Source organism: Primulina tabacum, chromosome 10, assembly GCF_025594145.1.
Source record: "Primulina tabacum isolate GXHZ01 chromosome 10, ASM2559414v2, whole genome shotgun sequence".
Classification (NCBI taxonomy): Eukaryota; Viridiplantae; Streptophyta; class Magnoliopsida; order Lamiales; family Gesneriaceae; genus Primulina; species Primulina tabacum.
The window spans coordinates 28,931,426-28,951,422 of NC_134559.1; the positions used below are offsets into that span (position 1 = coordinate 28,931,426).

The window sequence follows — 19,997 nt, forward strand, 5'->3', positions numbered from 1 at the left end:
CAAATTTAGGCTAATTTTATTGTAAACGGGCAAACGGACGAGACTCATTGCTACGCAATGAGCTGACGAAATTTAGCCGAATTCTTTCTCTAAGACCCTCTAATATGCGATTTACCGCTTCTGTTAAGCTTTCGTTTCTCGAGAAATCCGCTTAGGAAGTTCGAACATTCGATTCCGGTTCCATTTTATCGTATCCAGGCATAATAATAGCTTTACATTCGTTATTTCCTTCTTCTTATTTTTTTTCTATTTTTCTGGAAACATTTATCGATTTTTGTTGTCGTGAGCCGGTTATGTTCGGAAGGGTATGACACAGATTAGTTCGGAGACGGTTAACTCATTAACAAACAATTATTTCGACTGTTTTATCCATAATTTACGTAAACGGTCGCGACACGAGTTCTTCCCAGGGAGATCACCCATCCTAGCTCTGCCATCGCGCCAAAACGCTTAACTTCATGGTTATGATTGGGCGGAGAGCAGTGCCGACTGTTGTCCATCGCCGCCCGCTCCACACGTACTCGAGATATATAAGAATAAACATCCCACTCAATGTCGGGTGCGATCATACCAGCACTAATGCGCCGGATCCCTTCAGAACTCCGAAGTTAAGCGTGTTGGGCGAGAGCAGTACTAGGATGGGTGACCCCCTGTGAAGTCCTCGTGTGCACCCTTATTCTTGTTTTTCTATTTTTTATTACTTGTTGACAGACGATTTTCGGCTCAAATCATCTGAATCTCGATCGGGACCAGACAAGACAAGTGAAATGAAAGTAGCTCGAGCACTGCCGGATTTGGACAAAATTGTAGGCTAATTTGATTGTAAACGGGCAAACGGACGAGACTCATTACTACGCAATGAGCTGACGAGATTTTAGCCGAATTTCTTCTCTAAGACCCTCTAATTTGCGATTTACCGCTTCTGTTAAGCTTTTGTTTCCTCGAGAAATCCGCTTAGGAAGTTCGAAATTCGATTCCCGTTCCATTTTATCGTATCCCAGCATAATAATAGCTTACATTCGTTATTTCCTTCTTCTTATTTTTTTCTATTTTTTGGAAAAATTTATCGATTTTTGTTGTCGTGAGCCGGTTCTGTGCGGAAGGGTATGACGCAGATTACTCCGGAGACGGTTAATTCATTAAAAACAATTATTTCGACTGTTTTAACCATAATTTACGTAACGGTCGCGACACGAGGTCTTTCCAGGGAGGTCACCCATCCTAGCTCTACCATCGCGCCAGAACGCTTAACTTCATGGTTAAAATTGGCGAGAGCAGTGCCGCGTGTTGTCCATCGCCGCCCGCATCCACACGTACTCGAGGGAGCGATCATACCAGCACTAATGCACCGGATCCCATCAGAACTCGAAGTTAAGCGTGCTTGGGCGAGAGCAGTTTTAGGATGGGTGACCTCCTGGGAAGTCCTCGTGTTGCACCCCTTTTCGTGTTTTTCTATTTTTGATTACTTGTTGACAGACGATTTTCGGCTCAAATCATCTGAATCTCGATCGGGACCATATAAAACATGTGAAATGAAAGTAGCTCGGGCACTGCCGGATTTGGACAAAATTGTAGGCTAATTTGATTGTAAACGGGCAAACAGACGAGACTCATTGCTACGCAATGAGCTGACGAGATTTTAGCCGAATTCCTTCTCTAAGACCCTCTAACTTGCGATTTACCGCTTCTGTTAAGCTTTCGTTTCCTCGAGAAATCCGCTTAGGAAGTTTGAAATTCGATTCCGGTTCCATTTTATCGTATCCCAGGCAGAATAACAGCTTTACATTCGTTATTTTCTTCTTCTTATTTTTTTTCTATTTTCTGGGAACATTTATCGATTTTTGTTGGCGTGAGCCGGTTCTGTGCGGAAGGGTATGACGCAGATTACTCCGGAGACGGTTAACTCATTAAAACAATTATTTCGACTGTTTTATCCATAATTTACGTAAACGGTCGCGACACGAGGTCTTCCCAGGGAGGTCACCCATCCTAGCTCTGCCATCGCGCCAGAACGCTTAACTTCATGGTTATGATTGGGCGAGAGCAGTGCCGCGTGTTGTCCATCGCCGCACGCTCCACACGTACTCGAGGGATATAAGAATAAACATCCCACTCAATGTCTCGGGCGATCATAGCAGCACTAATGCACCGGATCCCTTCAGAACTCCGAAGTTAAGCGTGCTTGGGCGAGAGCAGTACTAGGATGGGTGACCCCCTGGGAAGTCCTCGTGTTGCACCCCTTTTCGTGTTTTTCTATTTTTGATTATTTGTTGACAGACGATTTTCGGCTCAAATCTACTGAATCTCGATCAAGACCAGATAAACATGTGAAATGAAAGTAGCTCGGGCACTGCCGGATTTGGACAAAATTGTAGTCTAATTTTATTGTAAACGGGCAAACGACGAGACTCATTACTACGCAATGAGCTGACGAGATTTTAGCCGAATTTCTTCTCTAATACCCTCTAATTTACGATTTACCGCATCTGTTAAGCTTTCGTTTCCTCGAGAAATCCGCTTAGGAAGTTCGAAATTCGATTCCGGTTCAATTTTATCGTATCACAGGCATAATAATAGCTTTACATTCGTTATTTCCTTCTTCTTATTTCTTTTTCTATTTTCTGGGAACATTTATCGATTTTTGTTGTCGTGAGCCGGTTCTGTGCGGAAGGGTATGACGCAGGTTACTCCGGAGACGGTTAACTCATTAAAAACAATTCTTTTGATTGTTTTATCCATAATTTACGTAAACGGTCGCGACACGAGGTCTTCCCAGGAAGGTCACCCATCCTAGCTCTGCCATCGCTCTAGAACGCTTAACTTCATGGTTATGATTGGGCGAGAGCAGTGCCGCCTGTTGTCCATCGCCGTCCGCTCCACACGTACTCGAGAGATATAAGAATAAACATCCCACTCAATGTCGGGTGCGATCATACGAGCACTAATGCACCGGATCCCTTCAGAACTCCGAAGTTAAGCGTGCTTGGGCGAGAGCAGTACTAGGATGGGTGACCCCACCCCCTGGGAAGTCCTTGTGTTGCACCCTTTTTCGTGTTTTTCTATTTTTGATTATTTGTTGACAGAAGATTTTCGGCTCAAATCATATGAATCTCGATCGGAACCAGATAAGACATGTGAAATGAAAGTAGCTCGGGAACTGCGGATTTGGACAAAATTGTAGTCTAATTTGATTGTAAACGGGCAAACGGAGGAGACTCATTACTACGCAATGAGCTGACGAGGTTTTAGCCGAATTCCTTCTCTAAGACCCTCTAATTTGCGATTTAACGCTTCTGTTAAGCTTTCGTTTCCTCGAGAAACCCGCTTAGGAAGTTCGAAATTCGATTCCGGTTCCATTTTATCGTATACCAGCACTAATGCACTTGATCCCAACAGAACTCCGAAGTTAAGCGTGCTTGGGCGAGAGCAATACTTGGATGGGTGACCCCCTGGGAAGTCCTCGTGTTGCACCCCTTTTCGTGTTTTTCTATTTTTGATTACTTGTTGACAGACGATTTTCGGCTCAAATCATCTGAATCTCGATCAGCACCGGATAAGACATGTGAAATGAAAGTAGCTCGGGCAGTGCCGGATTTGGACAAAATTTTAGGCTAATTTTATTGTAAACGGGCAAACGGACGAGACTCATTGCTACGCAAAGAGCTGACGAGATTTTAGCCGAATTCTTTCTCTAAGACCCTCTAATATGCGATTTACCGCTTCTGTAAGCTTTCGTTTCCTCGAGAAATCCGCTTAGGAAGTTCGAAATTCGATTCCGGTTCCATTTTATCGTATCCCGGGCATAATAATAGCTTTACATTCGTTATTTTCTTCTTCTTATTTTTTTTTCTATTTTCTGGGAACATTTATCGATTTTTGTTGTCATGAGCCGGTTCTGTGCAGAAGGGTATGACGCAGATTACTCCGGAGACGGTTAACTCATTAAAAACAATTATTTCGACTGTTTTATGATTGGTTATGATTGGGCGAGAGCAGTGCCGCCTGTTGTCCATCGCCGTCCGCTCCACACGTACTCGAGAGATATAAGAATAAACATCCCACTCAATGTCGGGTGCGATCATACGAGCACTAATGCACCGGATCCCTTCAGAACTCCGAAGTTAAGCGTGCTTGGGCGAGAGCAGTACTAGGATGGGTGACCCACCCCCTGGGAAGTCCTCGTGTTGCACCCTTTTTCGTGTTTTTCTATTTTTGATTACTTGTTGACAGAAGATTTTCGGCTCAAATCATATGAATCTCGATCGGAACCAGATAAGACATGTGAAATGAAAGTAGCTCGGGCACTGCCGGATTTGGACAAAATTGTAGTCTAATTTGATTGTAAACGGGCAAACGGAGGAGACTCATTACTACGCAATGAGCTGACGAGATTTTAGCCGAATTCCTTCTCTAAGACCCTCTAATTTGCGATTTAACGCTTCTGTTAAGCTTTCGTTTCCTCGAGAAATCCGCTTAGGAAGTTCGAAATTCGATTCCGGTTCCATTTTATCGTATCCCAGGCATAATAATAGCTTTACATTCGTTATTTCCTTCTTCGGATTTTTTTTTTCTATTTTCTGGGAACATTTATCGATTTTTGTTGTCGTGAGCAGGTTCTGTGCGGAAGGGTATGACGCAGATTACTCCGGAGACGGTTAACTCATTAAAAACAATTATTTCGACTTTTTTATCCATAATTTACGTAAACGGTCGCGACACGAGGTCTTCCTAGGGTGGTCACCCATCCTAGCTCTGCCATCGCGCGAGAACGCTTAACTTCATGGTTATGATTGGGCGAGAGCAGTGCCACGTGTTTTCCATCGCCGCCCGCTCCACACGTACTCGAGGGATATAAGAATAAACATCCCACTCAATGTCGGGTGCGATCATACCAGCACTAATGCACCGGATCCCATCAGAACTCAGAAGTTAAACGTGCTTGGGCGAGAGCAGTACTAGGATAGATGACTCCCTGGGAAGTCCTCGTGTTGCACCCCTTTTCGTGTTTTTCTATTTTTGATTACTTGTTGACAGACGATTTTCGGCTCAAATCATCTGAATTTCGATCAAGACCAGATAAGACATGTGAAATGAAAATAGCTCGGGCACTGCCGGATTTGGACAAAATTGTAGGCTAATTTGATTGTAAACGGGCAAACGGACGAGACTCATTACTACGTAATGAGCTGACGAGATTTTAGCCGAATTCCTTCTCTAAGACCCTCTAATTTGCGATTTACCGCTTCTGTTAAGCTTTCGTTTCCTCGAGAAATCCATTTAAAAAGTTCGAAATTCGATTCCGGTTCCATTTTATCGTATCTCAGGCATAATAATAGCTTTACATTTGTTATTTCCTTCTTTTTATTTTTTTCTATTTTCTGGGAACAATTATCGATTTTTGTTGTCGTGAGCCGGTTCTGTGCTGAAGGGTATGACGCAGAATACCCCAAAGACGGTTAACTCATTAAAAACAATTATTTCGACTGAAATCAACGTAGCTCGGGCACTGCCGGATTTGGACAAAATTGTAGGCTAATTTGATTGTAAACGGGCAAACGAACGAGACTCATTACACTGCAATGAGGTGGTGAGATTTTAGCTGAAATTCCTTCTTTAAGACCCTCTAATTTGCGATTTTCCGCTTCTGTTAAGCTTCTGTTTCCTCGAGAAATCCATTTAGGAAGTCCGAAATTCGATTCCCGTTCCATTTTATCGTATCCAAGGCATAATAATAGCTTTACATTCGCTATTTCCTTCTTCTTATTTTTTTTCTAATTTCTGGGTACATTTAATGATCTGGTGAGATTTTAGCCGAATTCCTTATCTAAGACCCTCTAATTTGCGATTTTCCGCTTCTGTTAAGCTTCCGTTTCCTCGAGAAAATATGTTTAGGAAGTTCGAAATTCGATTCCAGTTCCATTTTATCGTATCCCAGGCATAATAATAGCTTTACATTCGGTATTTTCTTCTTCTTATTTTTTTTTCTATTTTCTGGGAACATTTATCGATTTTTGTTGTCGTGAGCCGGTTCTGTGCGGAAGGGTATGACGCAGATTACTCCCAAGGCGGATAACTAATTAAAAACAATTATTTCTACAGTTTTAGCCATAATTTACGTAAACGATCGCGACACGAGGTCTTCTCAGGAAGGTCACCCATCCTAGCTCTGCCATCACGCCAGAACGCTTAACTTCTTGGTTCTGAATGGGCGAGAGCAGTGCCGCGTGTTGTCCATCGCCGCCCGCTCCACATGTACTCGAGGGATATAAGAATAAACATCCCACTCAATGTTGGGTGCGATCATACCAGCACTAATGCACCGAATCCAATCTGAACTCCGAAGTTAAACGTGCTTGGACGAGAGCAGTACTAGGATGGATGACCCCCTAAGAAGTCCTCGTGTTGCACCCCTTTTCGTGTTTTTCTATTTTTGATTACTTGTTGACAGACGATTTTCGGCTCAATTCATCTGAATCTGGATCGTGACCAGATAAGACATGAGAAATCTACGTAGCTCGGGCACTGCCGGATTTGGACAAAATTGTAGGCTAATTTGATTGTAAACGGGCAAACGACCGAGACTCTTTATACGCAATAAGCTGACGAGATTTTAGCCGAATTCCTTCTCTAAGACCCTCTAATTTGCGATTTACCGCTTCTGTTAAGCTTCCGTTTCCTCGAGAAATCCGCTTAGGAAGTTCTAAATTCGATTCCGATTCCATTTTATCGTATCCTGGGCATAATAATAGTTTTACATTCCCTATTTCTTCTTCTTATTTTTTTTCTATTTTCTGGGAACATTAATCGATTTTTGTTGTCGTGAGCCGATTCTGTACGGAAGGGTATGACGCAGATTACTCCGGAGACGGTTAACTCATTAAAAACAATTATTTCGACTGTTTTATCCATAATTTATGTAAACAGTCGCGACATGAGGTCTTCCCAGGGAGGTCACCCATCCTAGCACTTCCATCGCGCCATAACGCTTAACTTCGTGGTTATGATTGGGCGAGAGCAGTGCCGCCTGTTGTCCATCGCCGCCCGCTCCACACGTACTCGAGAGATATAAGAATAAACATCCCACTCAATGTCGAGTGCGATCATACCAGCACTAATGCACCGGATCCCATCAGAACTGCGAAGCTAAGCGTGCTTGGGAGAGTGCAGTACTAGGATGGGTGACCCCATGGGAAGTCCTCGTGGTACCCCTTTTCGTGTTTTTCTATTTTTGATTACTTGTTGACAGACGATTTTCGGCTCAAATCATCTGAATCTCGATCGGGAACAAATAAGACATGTGAAATAAACGTTGCTCGGGCACTGCCGGATTTGGACAAAATTGTAGGTTAATTTTATTGTTACAGGGCAAACAAACGAGACTCATTACTCCGCAATGAGCTCACGAGATTTTAGCCGAATTCCTTCTCTAAGACCCTCTAATTTGCGATTTTCCCTTTCTGTTAAGCTTTCATTTCCTCGAGAAATCAGCTTAGCAAGTTCGAAATTCGATTCCGGTTCCATTTTATCGTATCCCAGGCATAATAATAGCTTAACATTCGCTATTTTCTTCTTCTTATTTTTTTTCTATTTTCTGGGAACATTTAGCGATTTTTGTTGTCGTGAGCCGGTTCTGTGCGGAAGGGTATAACGCAGATTACTCCGGAGACGGTTAACTCATTAAAAACAATTATTTCGACTGTTTTTGCCATAATTTACGCAAATAGTCGCGGCACGAGGACTTTCCAGGGAGGTCACCCATCCTTGCTCTGCCATCGCGCCAGAACGCTTAACGTCATGGTTATGATTGGGCGAGAGTAGTGCCGCGTGTTGTCTATCGCCGCCCGCTCCACACCTACTCGAGGGATATAAAATTAAACATCCCACTCAATGTTGGGTGCGATCATACCTGCACTAATGCACCGGATCCCATCAGAACTCCGAAGTTAAGCAAGCTTAGGCGAGAGCAGTACTAGGATGGGTGACCCCCTGGGAAGTCCTCTTGTTGCACCCCTTTTCATGTTTTTCTATTTTTGATTACTTGTTGAAAGACGATTTTCGGCTCAAATCATCTGAATCTCGATCGGGACCAGATAAACATGTGAAATGAAAGTAGCTCGAGCACTGCCGGATTTGGAAAAAATTGTAGGCTAATTTGATTAGAAACGGGCAAACGGACGAGACTCATTACTACGCAATGAGCTGACGAGATTTTAGCCGAATTTCTTCTCTAAAACCCTCTAATTTGCGATTTACCGCATCTGTTAAGCTTTCGTTTCCTCGATAAATCCGCTTAGAAAGTTCGAAATTCGATTCCGGTTCCATTTTATCGTATCCAAGGCAGCTTTAATAGCTTTACATTCAGTATATACTTCTTCTCCGCTTTTTTTCTATTTTCTGGGAACATTTATCGATTTTTGTTGTTGTGAGCCGGTTCTGTGCGGAAGGGTATGACACAGATTACTCCGGAGATGGTTAACTCATTAAAAACAATTATTTCGACTTTTTTATCCATAATTTACGTAAACGATCGCGACACGAGGTCTTCCCAGGGAGGTCACCCATCCTAGCTCTGCCATCGCGCCAGAACTCTTAACTTCATGGTTATGATTGGGCGAGAGCAGTGCCGCCTGTTGTCCATCGCCGCCCGCTCCACACGTACTCGAGAGATATAAGAATAAACATCCCACTCAATGTCTGGGGCGATCATAGCAGCACTAATGCACCGGATCCCATCAGAACTCCGAAGTTAAGCGTGCTTGGGCGAGAGCAGTACTAGGATGGGTGACCTCACCCCCCTGGGAAGTCCTTGTGTTGCACCCTTTTTCGTGTTTTTATATTTTTGATTATTTGTTGACAGACGATTTTCGGCTCAAATCTACTAAATCTCGATCGGGACCAGATAAACATGTGAAATGAAAGTAGCTCGGGCACTGCCGGATTTGGACAAAATTGTAGTCTAATTTTATTGTAAACGGGCAAACGGACGAGACTCATTACTACGCAATGAGCTGACGAGATTTTAGCCGAATTTCTTCTCTAATACTCTTTAATTTGCGATTTACCGCATCTGTTAAGCTTTCGTTTCCTCGAGAAATCCGCTTAGGAAGTTCGAAATTCGATTCCGGTTCAATTTTATCGTATCACAGGCATAATAATAGCTTTACATTCGTTATTTCCTTCTTCTTATTTTTTTTTCTATTTTCTGGGAACATTTATCGATTTTTGTTGTCGTGAGCCGGTTCTGTGCGGAAGGGTATGACGCAGGTTACTCCGGAGACGGTTAACTCATTAAAAACAATTCTTTCGACTGTTTTATCCATAATTTACGTAAACGGTCGCGACACGAGGTCTTCCCTGGGAGGTCACCCATCCCAGCTCTGCCATCGCTCCAGATCGCTTAACTTCATGGTTATGATTGAGCGAGAGCAGTGCCGCGTGTTGTCCATCGCCGCCCGCTCTACACGTACTCAAGGGATATAAGAATAAACATCCCATTCAATGTCCGGTTCGAAATTCATACCAGCACTAATGCACCGGATAAGACATGTGAAATGAAAGTAGCTCGGGCACTGCCGGATTTGGACAAAATTTTAGGCTAACTTTATTGTAAACGGGCAAACGGACGAGACTCATTGCGTAAGACTCATTGCTACGCAATGAGCTGACGAGATTTTAGCCGAATTCCTTCTCTAAGACCCTCTAATTTGCGATTTACCGCTTCTGTTAAGCTTTCGTTTCCTCGAGAAATCCGCTTAGGAAGTTCGAAATTCGATTCCGATTCCATTTTATCGTATCCCAGGCATAATAATAGCTTTACATTCGTTATTTCCTTCTTCTTATTTTTTTTCTATTTTCTGGGAACATTTATCGATTTTTGTTGTCGTGAGCCGGTTTTGTGCGGAAGGGTATGACGCAGATTACTCCGGAGACGGTTAACTTATTAAAAATAATTATTATGACTGTTTTATCCATAATTTACGTATTATTTCGACTGTTTTATCCATAATTTAGGTAAACGGTCGCGACACGAGGTCTTCCCAGGGAGGTCACCCATCCTTGCTCTGCCATCGCGCCAGAACGCTTAACTTCATGGTTTTGATTGGGCGAGAGCAGTGCCGCGTGTTGTCCATCGCCGCCCGCTCCACACGCACTCAAGGAATATAAGAATAAATATCCCATTCAATGTCTTGTGCGATGATATCAGAACTCCGAAGTTAAGCGTGCTTGGGCGAGAGCAGTACTAGGATGGGTGACCCCCTGGAAAGTCCCCGTGTTGCACCCCTTTTCGTGTTTTTCTATTTTTGATTACTTGTTGACAGACGATTTTCGGCTCAAATCATCTGAATCTCGATCGGAACCAGATAAGACATGTGAAATGAAAGTTGCTTAGACACTGCCGGATTTGGACAAAATTGTAGGCTAATTTGATTGTAAACAGGAAAACGGACGAGACTCATTACTACGCAATTAGCTGACGAGATTTTAGCCGAATTCCATCTCTTAGACCCTCTAATTTGCGATTTATTGCTTCTGTTAAGCTTTCGTTTCCTCGAGAAATCCGCTTAGGAAGTTCGAAATTCGATTGCGGTTCCATTTTTTCGTATCCCAGGCATAATAATAGCTTTACATTCGTTATTTTCTTCTTCTTATTTTTTTTTTCTATTTTCTGTGAACATTTATCGATTTTTGTTGTCGTGAGCCGGTTCTGTGCGGAAGGGTATGACGCAGATTACTCCCTAGGCGGTTAAATCATTAAAAACAATTATTTTGACTGTTTTATCCATAATTTACGTAAACGGTCGCGACACGAGGTTTTCCCAGGGAGGTCACACATCCTACCTCTGCCATCGCGCCAGAACGCTTAACTTCATGGTTATGATTGGGCGAGAGCAGTGCCGCCTGTTGTCCATCGCCGCCCGCTCCACACGTACTCGAGAGATATAAGAATAAACATCCCACTCATTGTTGGGTGCGATCATACCAGCACTAATGCACCGGATCCTATCAGAACTCCAAAGTTAAGCGTGTTTGGGCGAGAGCAGTACTAGGATGGGTGACCCCCTGGGAAGTCCTCGTGTTGCACCCTTTTTCGTGTTTTTCTATTTTTGATTACTTGTTGACAGACGATTTTCGGCTCAAATCATCTGAATCTCTATCGGGACAAGATAAGACAAGTGAAATGAAAGTAGCTCGGGCACTGCCTGATTTGGACAAAATTGTAGGCTAATTTGATTGTAAACGGGCAAACGGACGAGACTCATTACTACGCAATGAGCTGACGAGATTTTAGCTGAATTCCTTCTCTAAGACCCTCTAATATGCGATTTACCGCTTCTGTTAAGCTTTCGTTTCCTTGAGAAATCGACTTAGGAAGTTCGAAATTCGATTCCGGTTCAATTTTATCGTATCCCAACAATAATAATAGCTTTACATTCGTTATTTCCTTCTTCTGATTTTTTTTTTCTATTTTCTGGGAACATTTATCGATTTTTGTTGTCGTGAGCCGGTTCTGTGCGGAAGGGTATGACGCAGATTACTCCGGAGATGGTTAACTCATTAAAAACAATTATTTCGACTTTTTTATCCATAATTTACGTAAACCGTCGCGACACGAGGTCTTCCCAGGGTGGTCACCCATCCTATCTCTACCATCGCGCGAGAACGCTTAACTTCATGGTTATGATTAGGAGAGAGCAGTGCCGCGTGTTGTCCATCGCCGCCCGCTCCACACGTACTCGAGGGATATAAGAATAAACATCCCACTCAATGTCGGGTGCGATCTTACGAGCACTAATGCACCGGATTACATCAAAACTTTGAAGTTAAGCGTGCTTGGGCGAGAGCAGTACTAGGATGGGTGACCCCCTGTGAAGTCCTCGTGTTGCACCCCTTTTCGTGTTTTTCTATTTTTGATTACTTGTTGACAGACGATTTTCGGCTCAAATCATCTGAATCTCGATCGGGACCAGATAAGACAAGTGAAATGAAAGTAGCTCGGGCACTGCCGGATTTGGACAAAATTGTAGGCTAATTTGATTGTAAACGGGCAAACGGACGAAACTCATTGCTACGCAATGAGCTGACGAGATTTTAGCCGAATTCCTTCTCTAAGACCCTCTAATTTGCGATTTACCGCTTCTGTTAAGCTTTCGTTTCCTCGAGAAATCCGCTTAGGAAGTTCGAAATTCGATTCCGATTCCATTTTATCGTATCTCAGGCATAATAATAGCTTTACATTCGTTATTTCCTTCTTCTTATTTTTTTCTATTTTCCGGGAAGATTTATCGATTTTTGTTGTCGTGAGCCGGTTTTGTGCGGAAGGGTATGACGCAGATTACTCCGGAGACAGTTAACTCATTAAAAATAATTATTATAACTGTTTTATCCATAATTTACGTATTATTTCGACTGTTTTTGCCATAATTTACGTAAACGGTCGCGACACGAGGACTTCCCAGGGAGGTCACCCATCCTAGCTCTGCCATCGCCCCAGAACGCTTAACTTCATGGTTATGATTGGGTGAGAGCAGTGCCGCGTGTTGTCCATCGCCGCCCGCTCCACACGTACTCGAGGGATAAAAGAATAAACATCCCACTCATAGTTCGGGTGCGATCATACCAGCACTAATGCACCGGATACCATCAGAACTCCGAAGTTAAGCGTGATTGGGCGAGAGCAGTACTAGGATGGGTGACCCCCTGGGAAGTCCTCTTGTTGCACGCCTTTTCGTGTTTTTCTATTTTTGATTACTTGTTGACACACGATTTTCGGCTCAAATCATCTGAATCTCGATCAGGACCAGATAAGACATGTGAAATCAACGTAGCTCGGGCGCTGCCGGATTTGGAAAATTTATAGGCTAATTTGATTGTAAACGGGCAAACGGACGAGAATCATTACTCCGCAAAGAGCTGGCGATATTTTAGCTAAATTCCTTCTCTAGGACCCTCTAATTTACGATTTACCGCTTCTGTTAAGCTTCCGTTTCCTCGAGAAATCCGCTTTGGAAGTTCGAAATTCGATTCCGGTTCCATTTTATCGTATCCAGGCATAATAATAGCTTTACATTCGCTATTTCCTTCTTCTTATTTTTTTTTCTATTTTCTGGGAATATTTTGCGATTTTTGTTGTCGTAAGGCGGTTTTGTGCGGAAGGGTATGACGCAGATTACTCCGGAGAAGGTTAACTCATTAAAAACAATTATTTCAACTGTTTTATCCATAATTTAGGTAAACGGTTGCAACACGAGGTCTTCCTAGGGAGGTCGCCCATCCTAGCTCTGTCATCGCGCTAGAACGCTTAACTTCATGGTTATGATTGGGCGAGAGCAGTGCCGCGTGTTGTCCATCGTCGCCCGCTCCACACGTACTCGAGGATATAAGAATAAACATCCCACTCAATGTCGGGTGCGATAATACAAGCACTAATGTACCGGATCCCATCAGAACTCCGAAGTTAAGCGTGCTTGGGCGAGAGAAGTACTAGGATGGATGACCGCCAGGGAAATCCTCGTGTTGCACCCATTTTTGTGTTTTTCTATTTTTGATTGATTACTTGTTGACAGACGATTTTCGGCTCAAATCATTTGAATCACGATCGGGACCAGATAAGACATGTGAAATCAACGTAGCTCGGGCACTGCCGGATTTGGACTAAATTGTAACCTAATTTGATTGTAAACGGGCAAACGAACGATACACATTACTTCGCAATGAGCTAGCGAGATTTTAGCCGAATTCCTTCTCTAAGATCCTCTAATTTGCGATTTTCCGTTTCTGTTAAGCTTCCATTTCCTCGAGAAATCCGCTTAGTAAGTTCGAAATTCGATTCCGGTTCCTTTTTATCGTATCCCAAGCATAATAATAGCTTTACATTCGCTATTTTATTCTTCTTATTTTTTTTCTATTTTCTGGGAACATTTAGCGATTTTTGTTGTCGTGAGCCGGTTCTGTGCAGAAGGGTATGACGCAGATTACTCCGGAGACGGTTAACTCATTAAAAACAATTTTTTCGACTGTTTTTGCCATAATTTACGCAAATAGTCGCGACACGAGGAATTCCAAGGAAGGTCACCCATCCTTGCTCTGCCATCGCGCCAGAACGCTTAACGTCATGGTTATGATTGGGCCAGAGCAGTGCCGCGTGTTGTCCATCGCTGCCCGCTCCACACGTACTCGAGGGATATTAGAATATACATCCAACTCAAGGTTGGGTGCGATCATACCAGCACCAATGCACCGGATCCCATCAGAACTCCGAAGTGAAGCGTGCTTGGACGAGAGTAGTACTAGGATGGGTGACCCCCTAGGAAGTCCTCGTGTTGCACCCCTTTTTCGTGTTTTTTCTGTTTTTGATTACTTGTTGACAGACGATTTTCAGCTCAAATCATCTGAATCTCGATCGGGACCAGATAAGACATGTGAAATGAAAGTAGCTCGGGCACTGCCGGATTTGGGCAAAGTTGTAGGCTAATTTGAATGTAAACGGGCAAACGGACGAGACTCATTACTACGCAATGAGCTGACAAGATTTTAGCCGAATTCCTTCTCTAAGACCCTCTAATTTGCGATTTACCACTTCTGTTACGCTTTCGTTTACTCGAGAAATCCGCTTAGGAAGTTCGAAATTCGATTCCGGTTCCATTTTATCGTATCCCAGGCATAATAATAGCTTTACATTCGTTATTTCCTTTTCTTATTTTTTTTCTATTTTCTGGGAACATTTATCGATTTTTGTTGTCGTGAGCCGGTTCTGTGCGGAAGGGTATGACGCAGATTACTCCGAAAACTGTTAACTCATTAACAACAATTATTTCGACTGTTTTATCTATAATTTACGTATTATTTCGACTGTTTTATCCATAATTTACGTAAACGGTCGCGACACATGGTCTTCCTAGGGAGGTCACCCATCCTAGCTCTGCCATCGCGCCAGAACGCTTAACTTCATTGTTATGATTGGGCGAGAGCAGTGCCGCGTGTTGTCCATCGCCGCCCGCTCCACACGTATTCGAGGGATATAAGAATAAACATCCCACTTAATGTCGGGTGCTATCATACAAGCACTAATGCACCGGATCCCATCAGAACTCCGAAGTTAAGCGTGCTTGGGCGAGAGCAGTACTAGGATGGGTGACCCCTTGAGAAGTCCTCGTTTTGCACCCCTTTTCTTGTTTTCTATTTTTGATTACTTGTTGACAGACGATTTTCGGCTCAAATCATCTGAATCTCGATCGGGACCAGATAAGACATGTGAAATGAAAGTAGCTCAGGCGAGAGCAGTAGTAGGATGGGTGACCCCTGGGAAGTCCTCGTTTTGCACCCCTTTTCGTGTTTTTCTATTTTTGATTACTAGTTGACAGACGATTTTCGGCCTAAATCATCTGAATCTCGATCAGGACCAGATAAGACATGTGAAATGAAAGTAGCTCAGGCACTGCCGGATTTGGACAAAATTGTAGGCTAATTTGATTGTAAACGGGCAAACGGACGAGACTCATTACTACGCAATGAGCTGACGAGATTTTAGCCGAATTCCTTCTCTAAGTCCCTCTAATTTGCGATTTACCGCTTCTGTTAAGCTTTTGTTTCCTCGAGAAATCCGCTTAGGAAGTTCGAAATTCGATTGCGGTTCCATTTTTTCGTATCTCAGGCATAATAATAGATTTACATTCGTTATTTACTTCTTCTTATTTTTTTTTCTATTTTCTGGGAACATTTATCGATTTTTGTTGTCGTGAGCCGGTTTTGTGCGGAAGGGTATGACGCAGATTACTCCGGAGACGGTTAACTCATTAAAAACAATTATTTCGACTGTTTTATCCATAATTTACGTAAACGGTCGCGACACGAGGTCTTCCCAGGGAGGTCACCCATCCTACCTCTGCCATCGCGCCAGAACGCTTAACTTCATGGTTATGATTGGGCGAGAGCAGTACCGCGTGTTGTCCATCGCCGCCCGCTCCACACGTACTCGAGGGATATAAGAATAAATATCCCACTCAATGTCGGTTGCGATCATATCAGCACGAATGCATCGGATCCCATCAGAACTCCGAAGTTAAGCGTGCTTGGGCGAGAGCAGTACTAGGATAGGTGACCCCCTGAGAAGTCCTCGTGTTGCACCCTTTTTCGTGTTTTTCTATTTTTGATTACTTGTTGACAGACGATTTTCGGCTCAAATCATCTGAATCTCGATCGGGACCAGATAAAACATGTGAAATGAAAGTAGCTAGGGCACTGCCGGATTTGGATTGTAAACGGGCAAATCGACGAGACTCATTACTACGCAATGAGCTGACAAGATTTTAGCCGAATTCCTTCTCTAAGACCCTCTAATTTGCGATTTACCGCTTCAATTAAGCTTCTGTTTCCTCGAGAAATCCGCTTAGGAAGTTCGAAATTCGATTCCGGTTCCATTTTATCGTATCCCAGGCATAATAATAGCTTTACATTCGTTATTTCCTTCTTCTTATTTTTTTTTCTATTTTCTGGAAACATTTATCGATTTTTGTTGTCGTGAGCTGGTTCTGTGCGGAAGGGTATGACGCAGATTACTCCGGAGACGGTTAACTCATTAAAAAAAATTATTTCGACTGTTTTATCTATAATTTACGTAAACGGTCGCGACACGAGGTCTTCCCAGGGAGGTCACCCATCCTAGCTCTGCCATCGCGCCAGAACGCTTAACTTCATAGTTATGATTGGGCGAGAGCAGTGCCGCGTGTTGTCCATCGCCGCCCGCTCCACACGTACTCGAGGGATATGATAGGATCGATTGACATGTCAAGAGTGTTTAGAAGGGGGGGTTGAATAAACACTCTCAATTAATATTGGTCTTATCGAATTTTTGAGTTCATTTTTGTGACAAACTGATTCTCGGAATCTTGTTGGTCAATATCAATCAGTTAAACTGAGGTAGTTGCGGAAGGTAACTGACTGACAGATAGAATAGAGAACTGAAATAAAATACACAAGGATTGTTTCTGGATGTTCGGAGAATTCAATTACTCCTACGTCACCCCTTCTATCACAAGGATAGGATTTCCACTAAAAGACTTTGATCCAATACAACACTTGTACATACCCACTTCAGTTAGGACTTACCCACTGCCTAAACTGAAACTCTTAGTATTACAAAATGATCTCTGTGCGTAACTGATCTTAGCACTATTGAATTAACAAATATTACAGAGTGCTAGTTTGCTCAACTTATAGCCTTGATTGCTACGAATAAATCAAGTAAGAGTGAGCTAAGATTTTGACAGAGTAATAGCAAGTTTTGAATGATGTATCGTCACTTCTTCTTTTTCTTCTGCCATATTTATACTCTTCTTTTCCAACGGTAATCTTGAGATAAATTTGAATCTTTGTATCCGTTGGTTTCCACTTGATTATTCCTTCGATATTGTTTGCTTCATTTATTGTAATTCGGCGTCTTAATTGCTTTGTCCGGAATGCGTTGTTTTAAGTAGTCTTGGTTGTTGTGCGGTGCTCTTGTAATCTGTTTTGTCTTCTTTGTTCTTTCCCGAGACATCTTCAGTTGAGAGACTTTGAGGCATTCGGCTGAATGTTTTAATTGATCAGTTCCAACTGATCAGTTTACTCTGTATCATTGAATCAGCTGATTTCAGCTGATAAGTTCAGTTGCCGAATTTGCTTGCGCGTATCAGTTGATTTATATTTTTTTAATCGATTGATTCATGTTTTGTCAAACTCCAGAATCTAGTTTCCAACAATTTCCCCCTTTATGGTGTTTGACAAAACCAAGTGATTTAAGATCGAATAACTGAGCTCTTTGTAGATAATAGATTACACAACTGAATCATAAAATAACTGGATTCCTTGTAGATAACATAAAATCTGAGAATATTATATCAGTTGATTCTAATAATCTGATTAATTCTTCTTCAGCTGCTGTTCTTCCCCCTTTTTGTCAAACAACTCCATTTTGTCTGATAACTTTCGAACGTCAATGGAAAGAATTTTTACATCTGATGAGATACTTGTGGCAACAGTTGTGAGGGAGGTCTGTAGCAATTCTATTTTATTTGAAACAGAGGTTTCCAGTCGCTCAACTCTCTGACTAATTACATCCTGCGTTGTAAAGAGTGAGTTAACTAGGCCCTTCTTTATTTCATGCACAATTCTGCTAAGAGAGTCCATGTTGGCTTGAAGAGCGTTTAGTTTCGCCGAGTCAAATTCAGTCGAAGAATCTAATTTGACAGTATGAGACAGTTGTTCGAATTGAATTTTCTTTATTTCAGCGGGCATCTGCTGCATATTGTACTGTATGTTCTGGATTTCTTCAAGAACAACATCCATTTCTGTGGATTGAATTGGAGGTCGCTGACTGGGCGTTTCTGAATGCTTCGATGTTTGTCCAAAAAGAACTAATGCTTGATTAGTCTCCATTGTTCCAGCCATAGGCTGAGCTGGAATGTTTTCTTGAATTTGAGATGATGAACGTTGGTTTTGATCAAGAAATGGACTGTCTGGCTGAATGATGGAGATGGATGGTTCATACATAGGGGCCTCCTGTGGAGAATTAACTGAAATTTGTTCTTGCTCCTTTGATTCAGTGAGCAACTGACCTTCTACATGTTCAGCAGTTTCTTGTTCTGAGGGTTTTGCTTGTTCATCAGTTTGAATATCTTGTTCAGCAGAAGTTTCTGGCTGAACTGGTGCTTCAGTTTGAGCTTTTTCCGATTCAGTTATTTCTTTTTCTGAAGTTTGGTTTGGCACTTCAGTTTGATCTTCAGTTTGAGCAGATATAAATTTTTCAGCAATAAGTGACTCAGCTGGTGCTTCAGATGATATCTTAATGTCTTGCTCTGGTTGTTCAGTTGAATGGGTAATTGAGTCATATTGTATTTCCTCTAGCTGAGCTTCCAAGGTAACAGCTTGAATGATTTCATCAATGTTTGCCAAGGATAGTTCTGCTTCAGAATATAGCTGATGTTCTGTCTGAGAGGATTGAGGTATTCCCTGAACTGGCTTTTCAGTTGCCTGTTGTGGAGATGGTTCTTTTTGTGGAGAGGAGGATAAATCTTTTTCAATATTTGAGTTGGGGGTTTGTCATGAAGAACTAGTTCCTGATCTTCTTCCCAAAATCTGATTTCACTCTGCAGACTACTAAGATCTGTGTCCAGTTGAGTGAACACAGCTCTATCATTGTATGCAGTTGGACTTGTGGGATTGTAGTTGGACTTCAGCTTTGCTACCATTCTTGTTAGCTTTTTGACGCGAATCTGATTAAAGAAATATTTCTGCCTTTCTAATGCCTGTGAAATTGTAGCAGCTTTGACTACTTTCATCACAATTGCTTCTAGCTTGATGAACTTTTTCAGTTGAGATCTATGCTTCAGTTCTTTGGCAAAGATTTCTGTTCTGAAACTTTTCCAACAATCAAAAGATTTTAATTGTGATGTGGCAAATGCATTGACCTGTTCCCAAACTAGGTCAATGTGTGTTTGAATGACATTGGATGGCCGGGGTTCTTCAACCAGACTGCCTTTTCCTTTGTCAGTTGAGAGAATGTGAGGAAGATCCATTCCAGAATGTGTGGAGTGCACTGGTTCCCTTAATATTACACCTTTAGATCTAGCTCTAGGCAGGATGGTAGGGCGATTTACAAGAGTCAAGGGAGCTTTTACCTTAGCTGGTGTCTTTGCTTTGGTAACTGAATCATCAGGTGAGACTACTTGCAAAGGGATAGCCTGAATGGGCTGTTGAGCAGCTGATTGAATAATTTTCTCAGGTGGAATGACTTCCACTGTGGTTATTGGTTTGGTTCTTTGAGTCCTTGGTCTCTTGACAAGCTTAGGGGAAGGAGTTTTCTCTGAATCTGATTCACTGAGAATCAGTTTCCTTTTTGCAGTTTTGACCTTCTTGACTGGTGATGGCTCAACCTCTATTTTGGTTTTTGATGGCAAGGTGTTTTTGGCAGTAAAGACCTTGAATTTTGATGATGTTTCAGCATTTTCAGCTACCAAACC

At 42.5% G+C, this 19,997-nt stretch overlaps 15 non-coding genes and 3 pseudogenes across 15 annotated transcripts; all 18 read left to right on the top strand.

The window, feature by feature from the left end:
* The first annotated feature begins 557 nt into the window (after positions 1–557).
* LOC142509774 (5S ribosomal RNA) lies at positions 558–674 on the top strand. The gene has a single exon (XR_012807929.1). It is a non-coding gene; the product is annotated as a 5S ribosomal RNA (ribosomal RNA).
* A 647-nt stretch (positions 675–1,321) lies between these two features.
* LOC142507637 (5S ribosomal RNA) lies at positions 1,322–1,439 on the top strand. The gene has a single exon (XR_012805889.1). It is a non-coding gene; the product is annotated as a 5S ribosomal RNA (ribosomal RNA).
* Positions 1,440–2,121: 682 nt separating this feature from the next.
* LOC142506343 (5S ribosomal RNA) lies at positions 2,122–2,240 on the top strand. The gene has a single exon (XR_012804637.1). It is a non-coding gene; the product is annotated as a 5S ribosomal RNA (ribosomal RNA).
* A 682-nt stretch (positions 2,241–2,922) lies between these two features.
* LOC142507980 (5S ribosomal RNA) lies at positions 2,923–3,046 on the top strand. The gene has a single exon (XR_012806214.1). It is a non-coding gene; the product is annotated as a 5S ribosomal RNA (ribosomal RNA).
* Positions 3,047–3,357: 311 nt separating this feature from the next.
* On the top strand, positions 3,358–3,471 carry LOC142512505 (5S ribosomal RNA; annotated as a pseudogene).
* Positions 3,472–4,070: 599 nt separating this feature from the next.
* LOC142506859 (5S ribosomal RNA) lies at positions 4,071–4,193 on the top strand. Its single transcript, XR_012805134.1, has one exon. It is a non-coding gene; the product is annotated as a 5S ribosomal RNA (ribosomal RNA).
* Positions 4,194–4,878: 685 nt separating this feature from the next.
* On the top strand, positions 4,879–4,997 carry LOC142514784 (5S ribosomal RNA). Its single transcript, XR_012810661.1, has one exon. It is a non-coding gene; the product is annotated as a 5S ribosomal RNA (ribosomal RNA).
* Positions 4,998–6,292: 1,295 nt separating this feature from the next.
* LOC142507793 (5S ribosomal RNA) lies at positions 6,293–6,411 on the top strand. The gene has a single exon (XR_012806038.1). It is a non-coding gene; the product is annotated as a 5S ribosomal RNA (ribosomal RNA).
* A 681-nt stretch (positions 6,412–7,092) lies between these two features.
* On the top strand, positions 7,093–7,209 carry LOC142511572 (5S ribosomal RNA; annotated as a pseudogene).
* A 683-nt stretch (positions 7,210–7,892) lies between these two features.
* Positions 7,893–8,011, top strand: LOC142507021 (5S ribosomal RNA). Its single transcript, XR_012805289.1, has one exon. It is a non-coding gene; the product is annotated as a 5S ribosomal RNA (ribosomal RNA).
* A 684-nt stretch (positions 8,012–8,695) lies between these two features.
* On the top strand, positions 8,696–8,820 carry LOC142509417 (5S ribosomal RNA; annotated as a pseudogene).
* A 2,147-nt stretch (positions 8,821–10,967) lies between these two features.
* LOC142514304 (5S ribosomal RNA) lies at positions 10,968–11,086 on the top strand. Its single transcript, XR_012810203.1, has one exon. It is a non-coding gene; the product is annotated as a 5S ribosomal RNA (ribosomal RNA).
* Positions 11,087–11,771: 685 nt separating this feature from the next.
* Positions 11,772–11,890, top strand: LOC142508751 (5S ribosomal RNA). The gene has a single exon (XR_012806954.1). It is a non-coding gene; the product is annotated as a 5S ribosomal RNA (ribosomal RNA).
* A 715-nt stretch (positions 11,891–12,605) lies between these two features.
* LOC142507944 (5S ribosomal RNA) lies at positions 12,606–12,724 on the top strand. Its single transcript, XR_012806180.1, has one exon. It is a non-coding gene; the product is annotated as a 5S ribosomal RNA (ribosomal RNA).
* Positions 12,725–13,405: 681 nt separating this feature from the next.
* Positions 13,406–13,524, top strand: LOC142517126 (5S ribosomal RNA). The gene has a single exon (XR_012812885.1). It is a non-coding gene; the product is annotated as a 5S ribosomal RNA (ribosomal RNA).
* A 687-nt stretch (positions 13,525–14,211) lies between these two features.
* Positions 14,212–14,330, top strand: LOC142513218 (5S ribosomal RNA). Its single transcript, XR_012809177.1, has one exon. It is a non-coding gene; the product is annotated as a 5S ribosomal RNA (ribosomal RNA).
* A 716-nt stretch (positions 14,331–15,046) lies between these two features.
* LOC142515621 (5S ribosomal RNA) lies at positions 15,047–15,165 on the top strand. Its single transcript, XR_012811456.1, has one exon. It is a non-coding gene; the product is annotated as a 5S ribosomal RNA (ribosomal RNA).
* Positions 15,166–16,009: 844 nt separating this feature from the next.
* LOC142515120 (5S ribosomal RNA) lies at positions 16,010–16,128 on the top strand. Its single transcript, XR_012810980.1, has one exon. It is a non-coding gene; the product is annotated as a 5S ribosomal RNA (ribosomal RNA).
* Positions 16,129–19,997: the final 3,869 nt, after the last annotated feature.